Source organism: Hemitrygon akajei, chromosome 1 (genome assembly GCF_048418815.1).
Source record: "Hemitrygon akajei chromosome 1, sHemAka1.3, whole genome shotgun sequence".
In the NCBI taxonomy this organism is placed as follows: domain Eukaryota; kingdom Metazoa; phylum Chordata; class Chondrichthyes; order Myliobatiformes; family Dasyatidae; genus Hemitrygon; species Hemitrygon akajei.
In genome coordinates this window covers 192042881-192063271 of record NC_133124.1, presented here as the reverse complement: position 1 = coordinate 192063271, position 20391 = coordinate 192042881, and the positions used below count along the sequence as shown (strand labels likewise).

The 20391-nt window shown below is 48.5% G+C and overlaps 1 protein-coding gene across 4 annotated transcripts in view; it reads right to left on the bottom strand.

The window, feature by feature from the left end:
- The window catches only part of LOC140734296 (pleckstrin homology domain-containing family A member 2-like), a 111353-nt gene that overhangs the window by 87704 nt on the left and 3258 nt on the right, over positions 1–20391 (bottom strand). Inside the window, exon 1 of one of the 4 annotated variants that reach the window (XM_073058075.1) lies at positions 9132–9490. The exons of the other annotated variants lie outside the window; for them this stretch is intronic. The gene's annotated coding sequence lies outside the window, so the exon portion shown is untranslated. Of the gene's footprint in view, positions 1–9131; positions 9491–20391 lie in introns of those variants that run through there. 4 annotated transcript variants of the gene reach the window in all.

Below are 20391 nucleotides of genomic sequence, written 5' to 3'. Positions count from 1 at the left end.
GGATGGCAAGGCAGGCTTGAGGGGCGAGTGCCCTACTCCTATTTCCATATGTTTATACTGTCCCCACCCATTGGCCACGGAGAGTTGGGATTTACAAACACCCCCACCTTCTCCTATCCTCAAGGCCAAAAGTCCAACTGACTCTGTGACCAAGCCCAAAGCCAGCTGAGAAGCAGAAAAGCCAGGCATATGGGAAGGACAAGAAGACTTATTCATTCCTCCAGCTCCTTAGCTTTAGAGTTGTGGCCAGCTGCAATGTCAGGAATGACCAACTCTTGCTTCCGATTCCTGGTGTTCCAGGAGCGGGACTGGAACCCATGTCATACCAGCTCATGAGAGCGGCCCAATAAACTTCAGCAGTAACAGTGTCAAAGAGACTCGGCTGAATCAAACTAGGCCCTTGGTATCACTGTTGTCCAGTAAGAAACAGGCCCAAGCAGCCATGAATGTCCAGAGAACATCACAGCAGCAGTACAATTCAATACATAATAATAAAAAAACTGAATTACAGCAAATACATATAACTTAACTATTTAATACATACAGGTGCTGCACTCTTCTATGGCTTTAAGTAGTGCAAAAAATTTAATAAATAATGCAAAGTAAGCATCATCACTCCCTAGGTACACAAGACATCTAGAAGGAGCAGAATTAGGCATTTTAGCCCATTGAGTCTGCTCTACCATTCGATTGTGGCCAATATATTTTCCCTCTCAAACCCATTCTCCTACTTTCTCCATGCAACCTTTGATGTCCTTATTAATCAAGAACCCATCAACATCCATCTCAAATATACGCAATGACTGGGCCTCCACAGCTGTCTATGGCAATGAATTCCCCAGATTCACCTCTTGATAGCTAAAGAAATTCCTCCTCATCTCGGTTCTAAAGGGACCTCTTTCTACTCTGAGGCTGTGCCCTCTGGTCCTAATCAGGAACCTACTAACCCCTCCATTTTAAGTACAAGGTCTTGAACCCATGGCATTTCTCCAGAAGAGCTAGTGAGGCCCAATGAACTGCAGAATGTCAATGTCAAAGGGCCTCTGCCGAATCAAACAAAGCCCTCAATAATAGCTGTCGTTCAGCAAAAAAAAGTCCAACCACAACCATGAACATCCAGGGAGCTTCTTCATTCCACGAGTCAAAGCACTGCATTGTGGTTAAAGCCAAACCACATCATCACTGTACAGCATGCAGTGTCCATATCCATCACAGCCCTCTGCTGATCCTTAATCCTCAACGGGGCCCACCAGCAGGAAAATGGGGCCTGGGAAAGAGTAGCCCTTGGTGAATTTGGGGCCCGTGAGCTTTCTGTCTTTGGAGGATGGAGAGCTGGAGGCCAGAGATGGGATGATCGGCAGGCCACAGACCAATGCTTTGCAGGTACTGGGGACAGAAGGAGGCACGGGGATGAAGATCAAAGTTGTCATAGGCCCAGTGGAAAATGCCACAGCGTCAGGTTACTGCATTAAATAGAGCAGTACAGCACGGGAAAAGCCCCTCCAGTCCACACTGTTGTGCTAAAATAATTACGCTAAAGGACACCCAATCCCTTCTGAGTGCACATCGCTCCATCCCTTGCACACCCGGGTGCCTAGCTAAGGGTACCTTAAACACTCCTATTGCATCTGTCTTCACCACCACTCTTAGCAGGGTATTCCAGGCACCCACTACTCTGTGCAATTAAAACGGGCCCCACACATCTCCTTTTAATTATTCCCCCTCTGACTTCATAAGACTCACTCCCTAGTATTAGACAGTTAGACCCTGGAGGGTGGGGGGGGGGGGAAGATTCCAGCAGTCTATCCATCCCTCTCAATATTAAAATCTTCCACCAGGTCCCCTCTCAGCCTGCACCACTCCAGAGAGAACAAACCAAGTTTGTCCAACCTCTCCTCGTAGCTCATGCCCTCTAATCCAGGGAGTGTCCTGGCAAACCTTCTGAAGCTGAGGAGCATAGGAGGGATTACTGTAGTGGGTTCCCAGTCTGACATAACCAGTGGAAACTAATGCTCAGGAGTGACTCACAACAGTGTTCTGTGGAACAACCTGGACATCACCCCGATAAGACATCATCCTGTGAGGAGTGACGCAACTTCATCAGCAATGTACAATAACCACGCCAGATACGTACGCGCAGGGGGTTTGATCCCAGAGGGACGCAACACAAGCCATTCTCGAAATTCACTGTGGGAAAGGTGAGCACGTTGAAGTGTAACAGGCACCAGGCCAGCGTTCAACGTTCCACTAGATATTTAACTGTAAAGCCGACCCCAGTGGACACAGTCGGAGGATATTTTGTCCAACTTTTCCCACTCAACGACTGATTGAGCATCTCACATCTGCGGAGCTCAGGTCCGACCATCTTCCCCAGAACTGGAAGCACGGCCCTCTTGACCAGCTGCCGATAAACAGTTAAATCTGGCCAGCAAATGACTTCATTCATGTTAACATGCAGCGCCTTAAAACATAATGCAGAGGCAGCTCCTGCTAAATACATTAACCCAAGCCCTCCAAGAAACAATCCGACCTGGAAGTTTAATGTGGGTCAAACTGACACCAACTTTACTGGCACTGTCGATGTTCATCAGCTCAGCACTGTAACTTGCCACAATTTGTGAGAATGCAGTGTATTGTATGGACACATGACTTCCAGCTGATTATCTAACAGGGCTCCTGGTAATAGCAGAAGTGCATTAATGTCATTGAGGCTGTCTTGTTTGATACTCTACCCGCTTCAGTGAAGGTTCCACTTGTTTGCTCAAACTCATGACTTCCTGATGTTCAAAGGTCAATCAATATTGACATGGGCTTTTTTTTAATGGTCACAGTAATGGGAATACCGTGGAATCTCCCACACACTTCCCACTTGACCACGTGTGCAGAGACATGGGGAGAACCCCCTCTGAGCGACTTACTCACTGCCCTGTGACGATCGAGCACAGTAACACACAGAGTCCAAAAGCACTGAAGCAGGTCATTCACCCTGACCATGTTTACCCGCCTACACTGATTTCATTTGCCCTCAGTAGGTCCACATCCTCCTATGCTTTGCCCATTTAAAAGTCAACAAATGCCTTCGGGAAGGGAGGAGAAGCCAGCGAATAATGCAGGCAAAGGCGACCTCCTTCAGGTGGTTCACCAAACTTCTTCGTTTACTTCACCTTCTTCTTTCAGACGTGGTTCTGCTGCGGCTGGAGCCTGTGATTTACATTTGATGTCGTTTTTGGCCCACTGAGCAACCCTGGCGCTTTGCTGTCTCCATGGGAGAGATCTCTCTCAGGCAAGGTCTCGAGTGAAGCGCGCAGCCAAGAAGCCTGGAGAGCCCATAATCAACTCTGTTTCTTGCTGATACCGTTGATTAAAGCATTGAAGACTGAAATCAATGAAGACTAGCGCGGAAGGCGAGTGGGTGTTCTGTGCTCTCTACGCGCATGTACGATCTCTCTCCCTCTCTCTCTGCTCCCGGAGGAAGGTGCCGATGTACAAATGTTTTCTCTCTCCCTCTTGCTCGATGCTCCGGAAGGAAGATGCCGATGTAAGAACAGTCTCTCTCTCTCTCCCCCCTTGCACAATGCTGCCGGAGGATGGAGCTGGAGTCCATAGATCTCGGGCAAGGTTTAATCAACACAGCTTGTGGAATGGACTCTGCAGTTTGCTTTATGATGTGTTTCTGGACGTTCCCTTTCTGTTTCGTGTAACCAGCACTGCGGCCTGCAAATAGCGAGGGTCGCAGTGCTGCACTGAACTGAATTGAATCTATCGAGACTCTTCCCACGTCTTTGTGATCTGACGTTTGGTATTCTGTGCTTTCCCCTTCTTTCTCTTTTTTTGCCATTTGCGTGATTTGGGGCTTTTCCTGTGTGTTGGGGGTTTGATGTTTCTCTTTGAACGGGTTCCATGGTTCACTTTGCTTTGTGGCTGTCTATGGGGAAATGAATCTCAGGGTTGTATACTGCATACGGACTTTGATAAGAAACGTCCTTTGAACCTTTGAAACATTCCAGTTCTATCGGATTCTACCATTACCTCTGCGGCATGTTCCAGACATCAACCATTGCCATAAAAGCTTATCTCTCAAATCCCTTTTAAAAACTCCTTTCACTCAACTTAAAAACTGAACCTCCCCCCCCCCCCCGATAAGAAATAGATACTGGCGATCTACCCTATCTCTACCTCTTATTTGATACAACTCTATCAAATCACCCTCTGAGCCTCCTTCACTCCAGGGAAAGTAAGTCCAGCCCAATCATCCCCCCCACCCCCAGCATCTGCAGTCCAGGCAGCAGCCCGGTGGACCTTTGCAGTAGTCTCTCCAGTGCAATCCAATCCGTTCTGTAGAGTGGTGATCAGAACAGAAGGAGCTACTCTTAACTGTGGTGAGGCTACAGAAGCCTCAGGACTCACACCACCAGGATCAGGCGATGACAGCTACTATCCCTCAACCATCAGACTCTTCAACCAAAAGAGGTCAATTTCACCTGCCTCATCAGTGAAATGTTCCCACAACCTATGAACTCACTTTCAAGGACTCTTCATCTCACATTCTCAGTATTTATTGCTTCTTATTATTATCGTATCTGCACAGTTTGTTGTCCTTTGCACACTGCCTGAATGCCCGAGTTGGTGCGGCCTTTCATTGATTCTGTTATGGTTATTATTATATTATGGATTTATTGAGAATGTCTACAAGAAAATGAATCTCAGGGCTGTATACAGTGACATATGTACTTTGATAATAAATTTATTTTAAACTTTGAAAACAGACTGCATGAAATCATACTGAATTTATGACAAATAACTAATTGTGGACATTTCAGCTTCCTGTAAGCTTGCTTCAAGCTTCAACACACCATTCCCTTCCCTCAGGGATTGACGTTGTTGTGCCGCATTTCCATTTTTAACTGTTTCCATGGCATTTGACTGGTATTTTTTTTTAAAAATGAGGCCGAGTTGCGAGCTTGACGCTCATCCCAGCACGAATGGAAAGCTTGCAAGGAACCGGCCGAACTCAAACTCGTGACTATTCCCCTCGAAGTCCAGTGCCGATGCCTGTACACCACCAGCCAGCAGTCTATCAGACGTCGCCTGGATGTTAAGGCAAGGGTGCACTGAGCTCGAAGTCCCTCACCTCTTGTTCATGCCACTGTCAACTTGCCTCTGCACTGTCCTTCTAGCATGGTAAGGCAATCCCCCGAAGCCTCACTGAGAAAAGTTTGAGCAGTCACTGAGAGAGGTGGCAGAGTTCAGGAAGTATTTCCAGATGGGCAGGTGGCGGGGTTCAGGGTGGGGGCAACAGCACCTGGAGCTGAGGGAGCTGTACGAACAACTATCAATGGCAATAGGATTAACTCTGAGATAATTGAGGAAGTATCCATATTCAAAAACAAGAGGGCATATTTTTAAGATGAGCGAAGGGAGTTTCTGAGGGGATTTGAGGGGTACTTTTTTATGAGAACGCCTGATGTCTGGAACACGCTGTGGAGGTATTGGTAGAATCAGATACAATTAGAACGTTTCAAAGATTCAAAGGTACATTTATTATCAAAGTCTGTATGCAGTAAACAACCCTGAGATTTGTCTTCCTCACAGACAGCCACGAAACAAAGAAAACCATGGAACCTCTTCAAAGGAAAATAGCAAACCTCCAACACACAGAAGAAAAAACAAATCACGCAAATGGCAAGAAATCCCCAAAAAGGGGAAAAATACACAGAATACAAAACACCAGATCTCGAAGACTTTGGAAGAGTCTTGGCAGGTTCGGCTCGGCTCAAACCAGCGCTGCGTCTCTTGCTAACCGCAGGCCATGGCACTAGTCTACCCAGATCACCACTGCACAGAACAGCAACACAGGCCCACAGCATATCGTTGCTGATGGAGCCCAGGTCCCAGTGCAAGGGACAACCTGATGTTTGGATGATTTATACGTGGGGTTGGAGGGATTGAAAAGGCAGGCTGTTGGGACTGGAGGCGAGGGTTGGGCCTTATTCCACTCACTGCGACACTGAGGCGGAGGCTGTGGCCGGCACTAGCTGCTCAGGGCTTTGTTTCTACGGACTCACTTCCACTCTGAAAGCTGTTGCTTGCTTTTATTGTTTGCATGATTTGTGTTTCTCTTCTCGCTCTCCCTCTCCGCACACTGGGTGTTTGTTAATTCTTTTTTTTAAATGGGCTCTTTCCAGTTTCTTGTTGTGAGGCTGCCCTTAAGGAGACAAATCTCAAGGTTGCATACTTTGACAATAAAGGTACTTTGAACAGGTACCAAAATGCAGTGGACAGCTTTTGATTCCACGCCATCCTAACAGATCGTCACTGAGGTAGAAGTCGGCAGAGTCCAGTGTTACTGCTACAGTTTCAGAGAAAATGCAGTGCAGGCAGACAGGTGCAACTGTTATGACTAGGTAGACTGGGAGATCAGTTCATCTCTTAGCGTGTGAGGGGTATGTTCAAGAGTGATAACAGTGAGATAGAAGCTAGCCAGTGACACCAGATCCCAGTGCACGGCAAGCTGTAGGAGACAGAGAGGCCTAAAGGATGAAAGAGTCTGAAAACGAGGATGAAGATTTTAAAGCAAGACGATGCTGAAGTGTCAATCAGTGTAATCTAGTGAGTACCGGGGGTGCAGGGGAGTAAACCCTGACTAGGGGCAGCAGAACTTCAGAAAGCTCCTGGTTTACCGGGAATGGCAGGATCAAAAGATGCCCACCATCTGGGCCATGCCAGCTTCTCGCAGCTAGCTTCAGGCAGAAGGTACAAAAGCCGGAAGTCCCACGCCACCCGGTTCAGGAGCAGCTACTGTCCTTCAACCAACCGACACAACACTAATCACTACAGCTTAGCAACACTACGACCACTTTGCAATGAAATGGACTGGGTTTTGTTCCTGTTTCTAACTGTTCTTGCTTATAATAATTTGTATTTATGTTTCTCTTGTCAGCGGTGTTTAATATGATGCTACATATCTACGGTGCTGCTGCAAGGACGTTTTTCATTCCACCTGCGTTTAGGTGAACTTCTTCACATGACGATAAACTCAACTTTGACCTCAGACCCCTTCAGTACAGCACCCAATCAACCCCAGGTCATGTGACCCAGCAGCTGGCAGTGTCAACCAATGACAGAGCAGCCCTGCCCACCTTCACTGCTTTCCTCCTTTAACCCGCGCTGCACTTTCTCGGTAGCGTTTACATGTTATTCTACATTTTGTTTTTCTTTTACCTTCTTTAGCCTCAGTGCTCTGCCTTAATCTGCATGGATGGTATGCAAGACAAGCTTTCCACTCCATCTTGGTGACGTAAAATGCTGCAAGTCTGCTTCATTGGCGCGACCGACGGCGGGCGAGCTGCGTAGCCTCGGTTGTAGCCCACGGACCAGGGCGGAGACCCCAGTGGCGGTGTGGCGTGGCAGGCATGCTGGGGAGGGGACTGGCCCGTCCGGTCAGTGCTGCCCTCCAACATTCGCTTGGTCGAAGACCAGCCTGATTGCATTCATCTGTGGCTGCACTAGCGCATGCTATTGGACCGCCGCAGACCTCTTGCTGCACCATCAAGCTACTGAATATGACACCCAGCACTTGGTTAGATTTTAATGTTTTTTGTGACTGTATGTTTACCGCTAGCATAATTATACGTGCCTTGTTCTGCATGTGACTGTTGTTTCTGTGTTTCGCACCTTGGCCCCAGAAGAACACTTTCATTTGACTGTATCCATGAGCATTAATGCACAGCTGAACTAAACCATAACTTGTACATGAAATCAATACCAAGTGGAGTTGCAGATTTGGATCCACTCTTCCTGCACTAATCCCATCTGCAGCAGTTCCCCTACTCTCTCCCTCCAACCCTGTTGCCACAGTAACAGGCCTGTAATAGTCAGCAGCACATTTAACCAGGACAGGCAGGCAGCCTTACAGACACACACCGGTACCTCTAGATTCCCTGCAAGATTCTTCCCTCCACAGAGGAGCTGATTATAGACAGTGCTCCTGCCCTTCAGGAAAGCAGCAAAATTGAGGCTCAGGCTTCTGGGCCTACCACTCTCATATTATTGCATTCAATCTTAAATACCCAGGAAAGATGCAAGACAAGTCGAAGAAACTCTTAATCATCGCTTGTAGACGATTAAACCCCGGCAGAAACTTGCTCCCAGTTTAACCATTTCTTGACCATACTGTAGTTGCCTTGTGACACGATTCAAAATCCAGCAAAACCTGTCCCAATTTGCAGAGCTCAACAAGGACCCCAAAATCAGCATGTTGGGCCTGTGGTGTAAACTCAGCCTTAACACACTCCAACAGGGGTACACTCCACACTGTCCAGTCCCAGTTCAAACCACCACCATCAGTTCTCCAATGTCAAAAACATCCTAACAGCGGCCATTTCCCAACAATGGTAAACCAGTGATCCTCCAAACACACTGCTGTCCTCATCTGGCCCAGGCCAGAAGCTGCAATGCTGATGAACCAGCAGTCACGGCAAGAATCTAGGGGAGACTAGATCAAACCAGGAGCTCCCAGTGATCCAAAGTTGCCAGGGGCAAGGGCAGTTGTAGCTGGGGCAGGAGTAGGGGCAGAGCAGCATGGGGAAGGGGATAAGTATAGGGAGAGGGGCACAGGGGAGACCCTGGGGTCAGGGGAAGGACAGTTTCTGACAGGCAGGAAGGTCTGTGGGGCAGGGAAAGAAAGACCTTGGGGCCAGCCTGAGCTCGAGGGGCAACAACAACCAGCCCCAAGGGGCAGTGAGGCCTCAGAGCCGTTAGCACCAGCAGCAGGACGAGGCAGAGGTCAGGGCAGGGCTTCGGCCTGAGTGCATGAACTACTGCCCCTGCCTCCTCACGGATCACCTACTGAACTCTCACTGCATTACTGCGCCAAGGACAGAGTGCGGAACCCTCAAATATCCAGTCGAATAATGAGGTGTATTCACCTCCCACACCACGCCCCCCCTCCCTGGTACTCACACTCAGGGCCTTACACATTTTAAAAAGTGAGTATTTTGACAATGCTAGCCTTCAGTCCCTCTGTTGGAAACCCAGACTCAAGACACAAGTCTTAGGGAGAGTTCACCAGTGTGAACTGACCCCACGCGGACACGCAAGCCAGTGATTAAGGCTGGCAGAACAAAACTTACCTCGGCTCTGCCCAAGCATTCGCGCTCTCTGTCCAAGCTGGCTGGAGGTTGCTTCTGCAATGGCCCCCGGAACGCAGAGGGGTCAGTTTACCACCGTCTCAGAGCGAAGCACTTGTGACAAGGCAGCACTCTCTCAGCCGACAGCAGGTCAGCGAGCTCCACACACACCACAAGCGCTGGGATACCGCAGGGTGACACAGGGCACAGGATACACTGGGGGTGGGGCTGGAGTACACAGCCCAGGGTTCAGTTTGAAAATAAAGTCAGGCTGCTGGGAGCTGGAACCACAGTCCCCGCGGAGCACACCCAGCTGACTGATGGCCTGACTGCAGGTGCACATGACAAAGGAGGAAGCAGGCGGAAGGGCAGAGAGACAGCTGGGAGGGCGGTGACAGTGGGACTTCCCCGTTGGATCAGACCCTCTCCGAGCACCGGCCGGGCAAGCAAGTTTCACAAGAAGCGGAAGTCGCTACGGCAGTCTTGTGATGCACCGCAAACTCGCTCGGCCCAGTGAAGGGAGCCTGCAGGAACCCAGCGTGGGGCTCCTCAATCGCTGGGGTGCATGTCAAGCGAGGGTAAGGGTTAAGGTGGGGGGCGCCGCCGGGCGAGGTTAAGGTGGGGGGGGGGGGGGCCGGGTGAGGGTGAGAAAGAGAGAGGGAGCAACTATATTGTGGACCTAGGATTTGTCTACTGTCTAGATAAAAAATTTCTAAATCTTACAGACAGGGAGGGGTTGAATGGGGAAATACACCTCCACACAGGTTTTTGCGTTATCCCCTGGTCTCCAGCGTTTGCTGGGGACTGCAACCAGAGGTCACAGGTTAAGGGTGAAAGGTGAAGAGCCTTTTCTGTGTTGTGAGAGAAGAGTCAGTTATCACTGCGGCCATATTCTGGGTAACAGGAATCTTGTCCCCTGCAACACTTCTTTATGAAGCAGAGGGTCTCTGGGGAGCCGGGCAGCCCGCCTCCTGCTCCACAGTCTCACTTCTGCAGGCGTGTACGAGCCCAAGTCGCAATGAGGAGGCTGCTTCCACTCTGAAGAGTGACACTCCAGGCACGCCGCAGGCTTCGGTTCCCACACCCCCTGCATCACCCCACCACAACCGTCACAGTCGTCTCCATCTCGGGTTGCCTCAGAAACCTCAGGACAACCTCCACCATCCTTGGCCTTATCTCATTCTAGGGACATCAGCTACAATAGACACCTTCTTCCCAACCATCACCTTTCAGCATTTTCAGACTATACCACTCCAAGCAGTCCTTTGTTGTTTGTCATCTATATCTACGATCTGGATGAAATGTGGTTAACTAGATCTGCAACTTCACGGATGACACCAACATTGGGGGTGTAGAGGACAGCCAGGAAAGCCATCGTGGCTTGCAGAGGGATCTACACCAGCTGGAAAAATGGGCTGAAAAATGGCAAATGGAATTTAATCCAGACAAGTGCAAAGTGTTAGAGAGAACGGCAGAGCACCGAGGAGTGTGGTAGAACAAAAGCATCTGGCGCAGGCAGATAGGGTCGTAAAGAAAACTTTTGGCACTTTGGTCTTCATAAATCAATGTATTGAGTGCAGGAGGTGGAATGTTATAATGAAGTTATACAAGATATTGACGAGGCCCAATTTGGAGCATTGTGTGCAGTTTTGGTCACCTACCTGCAGGAAAGATGTAAGTAAGACTGAAAGAGTACAGAGAAAATTCACAAGGATGTTGCTGGGATTGGAGAACCTGAGCTATAAGGAAAGACTGAAAGGGTTAAGACTTTATTCCTTAGAATGTAGAAGACTGAGAGGAAACCTGATAGAGTTTGAGGGATTTACGTAGATAGGGTAAATGCCAACAGACTTTTTCCACTGAGGTTGGGTGGGACTATAACCAGAGGTCATGGGTTAAGGGTGAAAGGTGGAAAGTTTAAGGGGAACATGAATGGTCATGACAGTGTGGAATGAGCTGCCAGAACAAGTGGTGCATGCAAGCTCGATTTGAACATTTGAGAGAAGTTTGGATAGGTACATCAATGTTAGGGGTACGGAGGGTCCCAGTGCAAGTCAATGGGAGTAGGCAGTTTAAAATGGTTTTGGCATGGACTAGATGGGCTGAAAGGCCTGTTTCTATGCTGTACTTCTCTGACTCTAAAATGATGGCCTTTCAATTTCCGTCTCCTGATCGAGAAGCCATTCCCAGTACTGGTCCAGTTTCCCCATTCTAGGCCTGGTCCCTCTTCCCTCCGCTCCACGCCCCCCATCAAAATCAACCTTTATCATGGTCTCTCCACCCCAGGGAGGTGTTAGGGGGGAGGACGTGGAGGATCTTCTCACTGGCCCGATCTCCGTGGGGGGGGGGGGGTTGGAGCTGTTCTATCCCCTTGACCACTGGCCTGGTCTGTCTACCTAGGATGGAGTGAGGTTCTCCTCACGAGACATGATCTCTCCCCCAAACCTCAGCCTGCGGCGAGAGGGAAAGACCCTCCTCATGGGCCTGGTCTCCCCCACCCCGCGCCCCCCAATAACAGCTGGATCTCTCTGCTCCGGTTGGGGGAGGTGGGGGAGTTGGTTGAGCAGGAAGCTCTCCACACTGGGCCCAATCTGCCTGGGATCCAAGCCAATCTCCTCACACCCTGGCAGAAACCCAGCCTCTTCCCTGTGCCTGAGGGCCACATGTGGCTCCAGCAGGGGCTCTACTTTTCACCAGTGCTGGACACCAGAACTGCAACCAGACTCAAGAATAGCATCTTCCTCACCGCCATCAAGGCTTGTGAACTCATCACTCCATTTCATCCCTTCCCAGTGGATGCGAACCCATAATTCTACCTCTTCCCTTGTCATCACTTAAGTATTTCTTTTATGTGTTCCTTGCACCGTTCACTGTATTTATCGTTAGCAACTAAACTGAGCTTCATACAATCAAGAAACTTCATTGCACCGTTGTGTATATGACAACAAAAGTAAAGAGAATGTGAAGCTGGATTTCCAAGGCTGTCCAGCGTAGCGAGGTGTTGGACGCCAATGGACAAGCATCAGGCAGGAGGGAGTCACACTGACAGCCACGCGCGGGCCCTTCTCCTCAACAGCTCTTCTCAGAACCAACATCTCTAACAAATATCATCCAGCCAGGAAGGCGCGAAGCATTCAATGCCATTGCATGACGTTTCTTCACGCAAGAAAAAGCGCCAATCAGGGAGTGGAGTCACCCTTGGCATTGTTGGGCAGATTTCCTTCCCCAGGCACTTGGTCTCAACAATCCCACAAACTTCACCTTCACTGGTTCAACTGTTGACTGACAACACACAGCAACCAACAAGATGGAGGTGGGCCAAGCTTCTCACTCCCAAACCCTTCCAATTTATGTATGGAATCAAGCTCCCAGTACTAATACATTTACTTTGGGGAAAGTGACTAACGCTCGGGTGACAGCTTTGCAGAAAGCCTTCCTCCCTGAACTTCAGCTGCCTGTCACTAATTCTCCATCCACACTGATTTGGTTCTTCTTTTCCAACAACGCACAATATCAACTGAGAACAGCACCTCATCTCCTTGACCAAACCCTCATAAACTGACAATGTAATCAACAACTTCAGATACCCAGCCAATGCAGTTTATGTCACAACATGCCGTTCAGACAAAAAGAAAGTCAAGTTGAAAGATTAAAGCTGCTTCACTCTCCGCAGATGCTGCCTGACCTGCTGGTGTCTCCTATATTCTTAGTACAGAATCTGTGACTAATACACTTGAACAGATAAATGCTGACAAACACCCGATTTGCAAAAGACAAAATCTGCAAATAAAATATAATACTGAGAACACGAGTTGTAAAGAGTCCTTGAAAGTGAGTCTATTGCTTTTAGAATCAGCTCAGAGTAGTGATGATAGGAGTTGTCCGTAGCAGCTAAGGAGACTGATGGTTGAAGGGTAATAAGAATCAAGAATAATACCACTGGCAAAGGTCAGGAGATTTGTTGTTGTTCTCCAGCAGCAGTACATTGCAATACATAAAAATAAAAATTATAAATATACATAAAAAATTAAATAGTGTAAAAAGACAGGAAAAATACTGAGGTAGTGCTCATGGGTTCATTGTCCATTCAGAATTCTGACTGCAGAGGGGAATAAGCAGTTCCTACAACACTGAGTCAGTGTATTCAGGCTCCTGTACCTCCCCCCCCGATGGTAGCAATGGGAAGAGGGCACGTCCCGGGTGATGGGAGTCCTTAATGACAGATGCCGCCTACGCCGGGGAGGCAAGAGCCCATGATGGAGATGGCTGAGTTTTCCGATGCTGTACAGTAGCCCACCCCCACCCCCAAATACCAGACCGTAATGCAACCACTTAGAATGCTCTCCACAGTACACTGGTAGAAATTTGCCAGCATCTTTGGTGGCCTACCAATTCTCCTCAAACTCAATATAGTCATCGTCGTGCCTTGTTTGTAATTGTAGCAATATGTTGGGACCAGGAAAGGTGCCCAGATATGTTGACACCAGGAACCTGAAACTGCTCACCCTTTCCAATTCTTATCCCTTGATGAGGTAATAATTGTTTCTGAGCCTTACAGTGTGGGACCTAAGGCTTCTATACCTCTTGCCTGATGGTAGTACTGAGAAGAGGACATTTTGACCCAAACGTCACCTACTTCTGCCGCAGTTGCCACTCAATACCTCCTGTCCCTCCTTAATGCTTCAGTACAATACAGAACCTAACCTAAGTATCTGACCCCATCAGAATCCACAAGTTGTCATCGCCGTAACAACCCTGCCCTGGGGGAGGGCAAGAGGACAGTGGATTATGCAGCTGTTTTGCCGACACTGCTCGTTATTGGGCAGCCGGGCAAAGCCCACTTAAAGATATCAGCAGCCTAAGGTGAGGACCTCCATATTAGATGTGATGGTTTAATTGTGCTCCAGCTCCTACTGGAACCTGATAATTGAACAAGCGCAGCTCGAGAAACCTGTGTTCAATCCCGGCCTTGGGTCTTGGCTGAATGGAGAATTCACACCATCTCTGTGACTGACTGTGTGGGCTTCCCTCAGTGCTCCAGTTTCCTCCCACCTTCTCAAAGAGGTGGCAAGTCGGTGGGTTCAGCGACCACTGCAAATTGTCCAGCTGGGTGGGTGAGAGGTGGAACCTGCCAGGGAGGTGCAGAGAACAAAATGGGATTGCTGTTTAATTGGGTCAGATGAGCTAGTGCTGGCTGGCCACTAGGTGGGTCAAGAGGCCTGTTCCTTTCCTGTGCAACTCAGAGACTGACGAACTGTGAACAGGCCCAGCAGCAACACCCAGAACAATATCACCTGACAAGGCAAGAACAGGACATTTAGTCTCTCACTCCAAACCCACTAATCCTGTTGCCGCCTTCAAAGAGTTTGTACGCTCTCCTCATGATCAGGTGGGGCTTCCTCCAGGTGCTCTGGTTTCCTCCCACAGACTGAAGACATACCGCTAGGTAGGTTGATTAGTCATCGCGATTAGGCTACGATTAAATTGGGGGGAGTTTGCTGGGCAGCCTGGCTGAAGGGCCAGAATGGCCTATTCTGCACTGCATCTCAATAAATAAATAAATGAATTTTTCTTGCATCACAAAATCCAAGAGACTTTGCAACCAACTGAGTGTGTCCGTAATCACAACTATTAAACATACCCAAAGTTCAGCTTTGCCCAAGGCCAAGAGAAAGGGCAGAGAACCGTGAACGCAGTCCAGGTTCATCAGACAAACCAGCCCCCACCTCCTCCGTTGGCGTCAGCTACACTTCCCACTGCATCAGGAAAGCAGCCAACTAATCAAGGACACCACCCACTCCAGACATACTCTCTTCTCCTCTCTCCCACCAAGGCAGAGGATACAGAAGTTTGAAAACACATGCCACCGAGCTCAAAGACAGCTGCTGTCTCACCAGTATCAGAATTCTGAAAGGACCTCTCCTACACTGAAAGACCAACTCCTGATCTCACTGAGGTCCTTGCATTTTATTTGTCTACCTTCACTGTAACTGTAACAATATTCTGCATTTTCTTTTCCTTTCACTGCCTCAATGTACTTATGCATAGAGTGATCTGCAGAAAGTTCAGCCAAGCAAAGACTTCACTGTATCTTAGTACATGTGACAATAATAATCCAATACCACAATATCCAATTTTAATTGAAAGGAAATGATCTCCCACAGAGTATAAAACATACAAAATGGAAATGTATGTGAGGAATAAATGTCATATTCCCATAACGAAAACTGAAAAGGCTACAAACACCCAGACAGTATCTGTGGAAGGGATGATCTGTTTCACTGCTCAACCTGCTACGAATGTCCCAACATTTTCAGAATTTTAGCTGCTTTCTTTTGTGATCTTCAGGCTTCCAAACATATTCCTACGAGAGGCTAGCAGGAGAGAAAACGATCGCCCAGTAAGAGAGACAAATCTGCGTTGCTGTTTCGCACTCGGGGCAAGTGCTAGCCTTTCAGTTCAACATCGCCCAAAACATTAACTTAATTACATGTAAACACTGCAACAGGCCAGATCACTTAATGCTCTAGTGTTGCAAATAACAAGACATTTCCGCCTGTCGATTGGTTCTAACATCATCTGGCAGAAGCTTGCCCAGGCAAGATGTCCTCTGCCAGGCTAGAACACGGCCGTGCCAAGAGCGTCCACGGTACCACGGAGCACCCAGAGCACCCTCCCAAGCCAGACCCAGTCCCTTGAGAAAGGACACGGGCAGTGACGGTGAGGTGCAGGAAAGTCCCATTTCAATTGGAGCACGTACAGTAATTCACACTCCTCTGTACGGATGGTGTGGAGTGGGGGGAGGTAGGGTAGAGATAATTGGGCCCATTAAATCTACTCCACCACCGGCTGCCCACTTTCTACCCAGTCCCACTAATGTCCAAATATATCAAAAACACAGGGAAAGCTCAGCGGGTCAGACCAGGAAATGCAAACACTCCACAGACGCTGCCTGACCTGCTGAATATTTCCAGCATCTGCAGTTCTTTGCTTTTCACGCTGAGGTTCCACAAGACCTGGCACTCGAGCAGTTAAAAGTTTTACTCCCCATTGTAAGGAACCTTCGATATCTCTCATCCTAAACCCCGGATGCCCCATACCATACAAGGAGGCCATTCAGCCCACTGAGTCTATTATGGCTCTCGGAGCAATCCAGACATCGACCTTCTCCACTCAGTTCCTATACAACTTCTCTCTCACAACCCTGTCTACAACTCCTGATTCACCTACCAGTCATCTACAACTTACAACAGTCACTGACAAAACTGGAAAAGTCTAGGTGAAGTGGTCTCGACCTGAAATTTTGATTGTCCATTGCTGTCTGACCCACCAAGGTTCTCCCGTTGCTCTCAAGCCAATTCACCTACCAAGCCCACATCTTGTGACACTGGTGGGGGGTGGAGGGAGGACACATGTAGCCACAGAGAGAGTGTGCAAATCTCACACAAAGCACTGGAGGTCAGGTTTGACCTCAGATCACTGGAACGGTGATTCACCATTCTCTCTCTTCCCTCCCTCCCCACTGACTTTCCAAAATTCCCAGCCTGAAGGAACATTCTGATGCAAGGTCCTTCCATGATTCAAGGGCGAGGCTTGATCTCAGCCCCAAAGTGGATTGAGGAAAGACTGCAGGACCACAAAGTGTTTAGACGACACTGATCTCCCTTCACCAACTGGCTACACAGCTCCACTGAGGTGAAAGGTGCCACACAAATGCAAGTCCTGCCTACGCCAACCAAGGAGCATTCCTTCAGCGGGGCGACACAGGGCCGGGCTGCTGATCAGTGGTCACTGACGAGGGACGCTTTGCAGTCATTGCCCAATTGGGCCAAGGGCAGCACAACCTTCACCTCCCCTACAGATGCCACCTACAAAATAATCGAGTCACAAACGAATCCGCAGACGCTGGAAATCTTGGAGCAACACGGGACTGGAGTTTCACCAGAACTGGTGAAGGGCCTCAAACTGAAGCACTGACTGCTCATCTCCCTTCCGCACCCGCTGAGTTCCTCCGGCATTGGTGTGCGGCTCAACGTACTTTTGACCCGTTGACAATTCCACAACGGCTGATGTTGCACAGTGGGATCCCACAAGCAATGGTGACGTGATTGAAGGGGGAATGCTGAGAGACCCCTGTTCACCTTCAGCACGTTGGGGCAGGGAGACATGATCGGCAGCATCAGACCCACGACCTGAGAGACTGCATCCCAGGCCGCTGCTCACACAACTTCAGGGGCGGGCTGCGCATGAGGGGTGGTGGGGTGGGTAGTCAGGGTGTTGGATGGGACCTTCCTCCTCGTACCAACACAACCCCAATTGAGAAAAGAGTGCGAGGCACGCACCCAGACTGTAGCAGCCATCACTGTCTCACGGTCTCACAACCCCTGACCCGCTTTGGAAAGCAGAGCATCCCACCGGATGACCACTCGCTGCTAGGCTCCATTTGTGACCCCCACCTCCGACATCGACTGCAAAGAGCACGCGTACACAAGAGAGCCTCATTCCCCACTCTGGTTCACACTCCCGAGGGAGGTATCGGATCATCAAGGCTGGGAGGCGGTTGAATACCCACTAGGATTCTTGTAACCCCCCAACCCCCAGAGTTACTGCTGTCGCATGCATCAAGACACAGCAAAAAATATTGTTTCCATGCCATCCGGCCATCTAGTACCTCGAGGTAATAGAAAAAGAAAAGACGAAGGCAGGAATATCTGGTACTCACCCCCACCCCTTCTCGTTTTCCTTCCATTCTAGTTACCCTCTCGCCCCTCCCCCATTCTCCTCACTGCCCATCACCTCCCTTTGGTTACCCTACTCCTCCTCTTTATTCCACGGTCCACTGCGCTCTCCTATCTGATTCCCCCTTCTACAGTCCCTTTCCACCTATCAGAATCAGGTTTAATATTACCGGCATATGTTGTGAAATTTGTTGTCCTTGAGGCAGCAGTGAAATGCAATACATAATAATTGGGAAAACATGTGACTTACAGTAAAATAATATATATATTATTACACACACACACATACATACACCAGTTAAATTAAATTAGTGCAAAAATAGAAATTAAAAAGTGGAGAGATAGCGTTTATGGGTTCAATGTCCATTTTGAAATCGGATGGCAGAGGGGAAGAAGCTGTTCCTGATTCCTAGCTTCTCATAGCAGTTCCTCTTCCCCACCCACCTTCCCCCTCACCTGATCTCACCTGTCACCTGCCATGCTGACCTCTTGCCCCTTGCTCCACCTTCTCATACTGACTTCTGCCCCCTACCTTTCCAGTCCTGATGAAGGGTCTCGGCCCGAAACATCAATCATTTACTCCCCCTCCTCACATACCTGACTTGCAAAGTTCCTGTGGCGTTCTTGTGGTTGCAGAGAGAGTGCAGAGCAGGTAGGCAAGGCAGTTTGGAAGATCATTATCGTCGAAGAGATCTGTTTTAAGAGTCTGGTAACAGCAGGGTAGAAGCTATCCTTGAGCCAGGTGGTGAGGCCAAGACTGAAAGTGCCTAGTGACGTACAGATTTCAAGCTGATAATGTTGTAAGGTTGGCAGACAGGGGAGGAGGAGGGACAGGGGACCGCTGAGAGAATCAAAAGGAGGGGAAAGGTTATGGTGAGAAGGTTGCTTTTCAATTGCAGATGTTTTATCTGTTAACACCAGGGGAAAGATAGAAAGCAGAGCAGGCATAATCATGGGCAAATTATGATAACCATCTCCTAACATAATGCCAATACGTCCCCCTCGCCTCCACAAACTCAACAAACCACATAATCAATGCATGTACTCCTGAGCTCTGTCTAGCTAACATCCTAGGCATTCAAAATATATCAGGGATGTGTGCATGCCGTCATGGATTTGAATACATTAAGACTGGCGCAAGGAACATTATTAATCATAACTGTGTATAGACAGTAGCCTTTGGAAAATGAAGATGGATGAGAGGAGACACTTTTGCTTCCCCTTTTCTGGCATCATAAGACATACGAGCAGAATGAGGCCATTTGGCCCTTTGAGTATGCTCCACAATTCCATCATGGCTGATTTACTATCCTTCTCAACTCCATTCTCCTGCCTTCTCCCGTAACCTTTGACACCCTTACTCATCAAGAACCTACCAACCTCCGCTTTGACTAGTTCACAGTACGATTTATCAGAGCACACACATGTCACCACATACAACCTAGAGATTCTTTTTCCTGCATTTGGCATACTTAGCAAATCTATAGAACAGTAACTGTAAACAGGATCAACGGTGGGCACGCAAATGTAAATAAGTAGCAATAAATAAGGTGAGAATGAAATAACAAAATAAAGAGTCCTTAAAGTGAGATCATTGTTTGTGAGAACACCAGAAATAGAATGACTGAGCTTCCCTTCTTTTTGTTTAAGAGCCTGATTGTTGAGGGGTAGTAACTGCTCTTGAAGAGCCCTGAGGCTCTTGTACCTTCTACCTGATGGCAACAGCGAGAAAAGAGCATGGCCTGGGTGGTGAGGATCTTTGACGATAGATGCTGCTTTTCTACAACATTCCATGCAGATATAATCAATGTCTGGGGGAGCTTTACCCATGATGTACTGGTCTGAATCGACTACCTTTTGTAGGATTTTCTGCTCAAAGCCATTGGTGTTCCCATACCAGATTATTTTATTATAATATAGATTTAAACTCCCCCATTATAGGAAACATTTTCTTCATGTCCACTCCATCTAGGCCTTTTAATATTCAATAGGTTTCAATGACATCACCCCTTAGTCTTCTAAATTCCAGCAAGTACAGGCGCAAAGCCATCAAAAATACATTAACCCTTTCATTCCCAGGATCATTCTCGTGAACCTCCTCCTCCAGACCCCCTCCAACCTTTCCGAGATAAGGGCCCCAAATCTGCTCACCATACTCCAAGTGCGGTCTAACCAGCGTCCTCAGCACGTTATGACGAACGGCAATTCAAAAAAACCTGCTCATCACTCCAAGGCAGCACTGAGGGAGCACCGGTTTGTCAGAGGTCCCGTTCAATTTTCTCAAATAAACAAGCCTCCCACAGAACAGTTCTTGGCAAGCAGGGCTCTCCCAGGGTCTTGGGTATCATATAGCCCTGAAGCAACAGCAGCCAAATGCAAACTCACAGCCGACTTCTGTCAAAGTCTGACACTGCGCGGAGATTGCTGGTTGCATATTCCACCGAGGAGCACTGCGGGGCATCCCTGGGAGATGAACAGTACGAAACAGCTATGCGACCTTTGGGTCCTGCAAAAACCTATTTGGG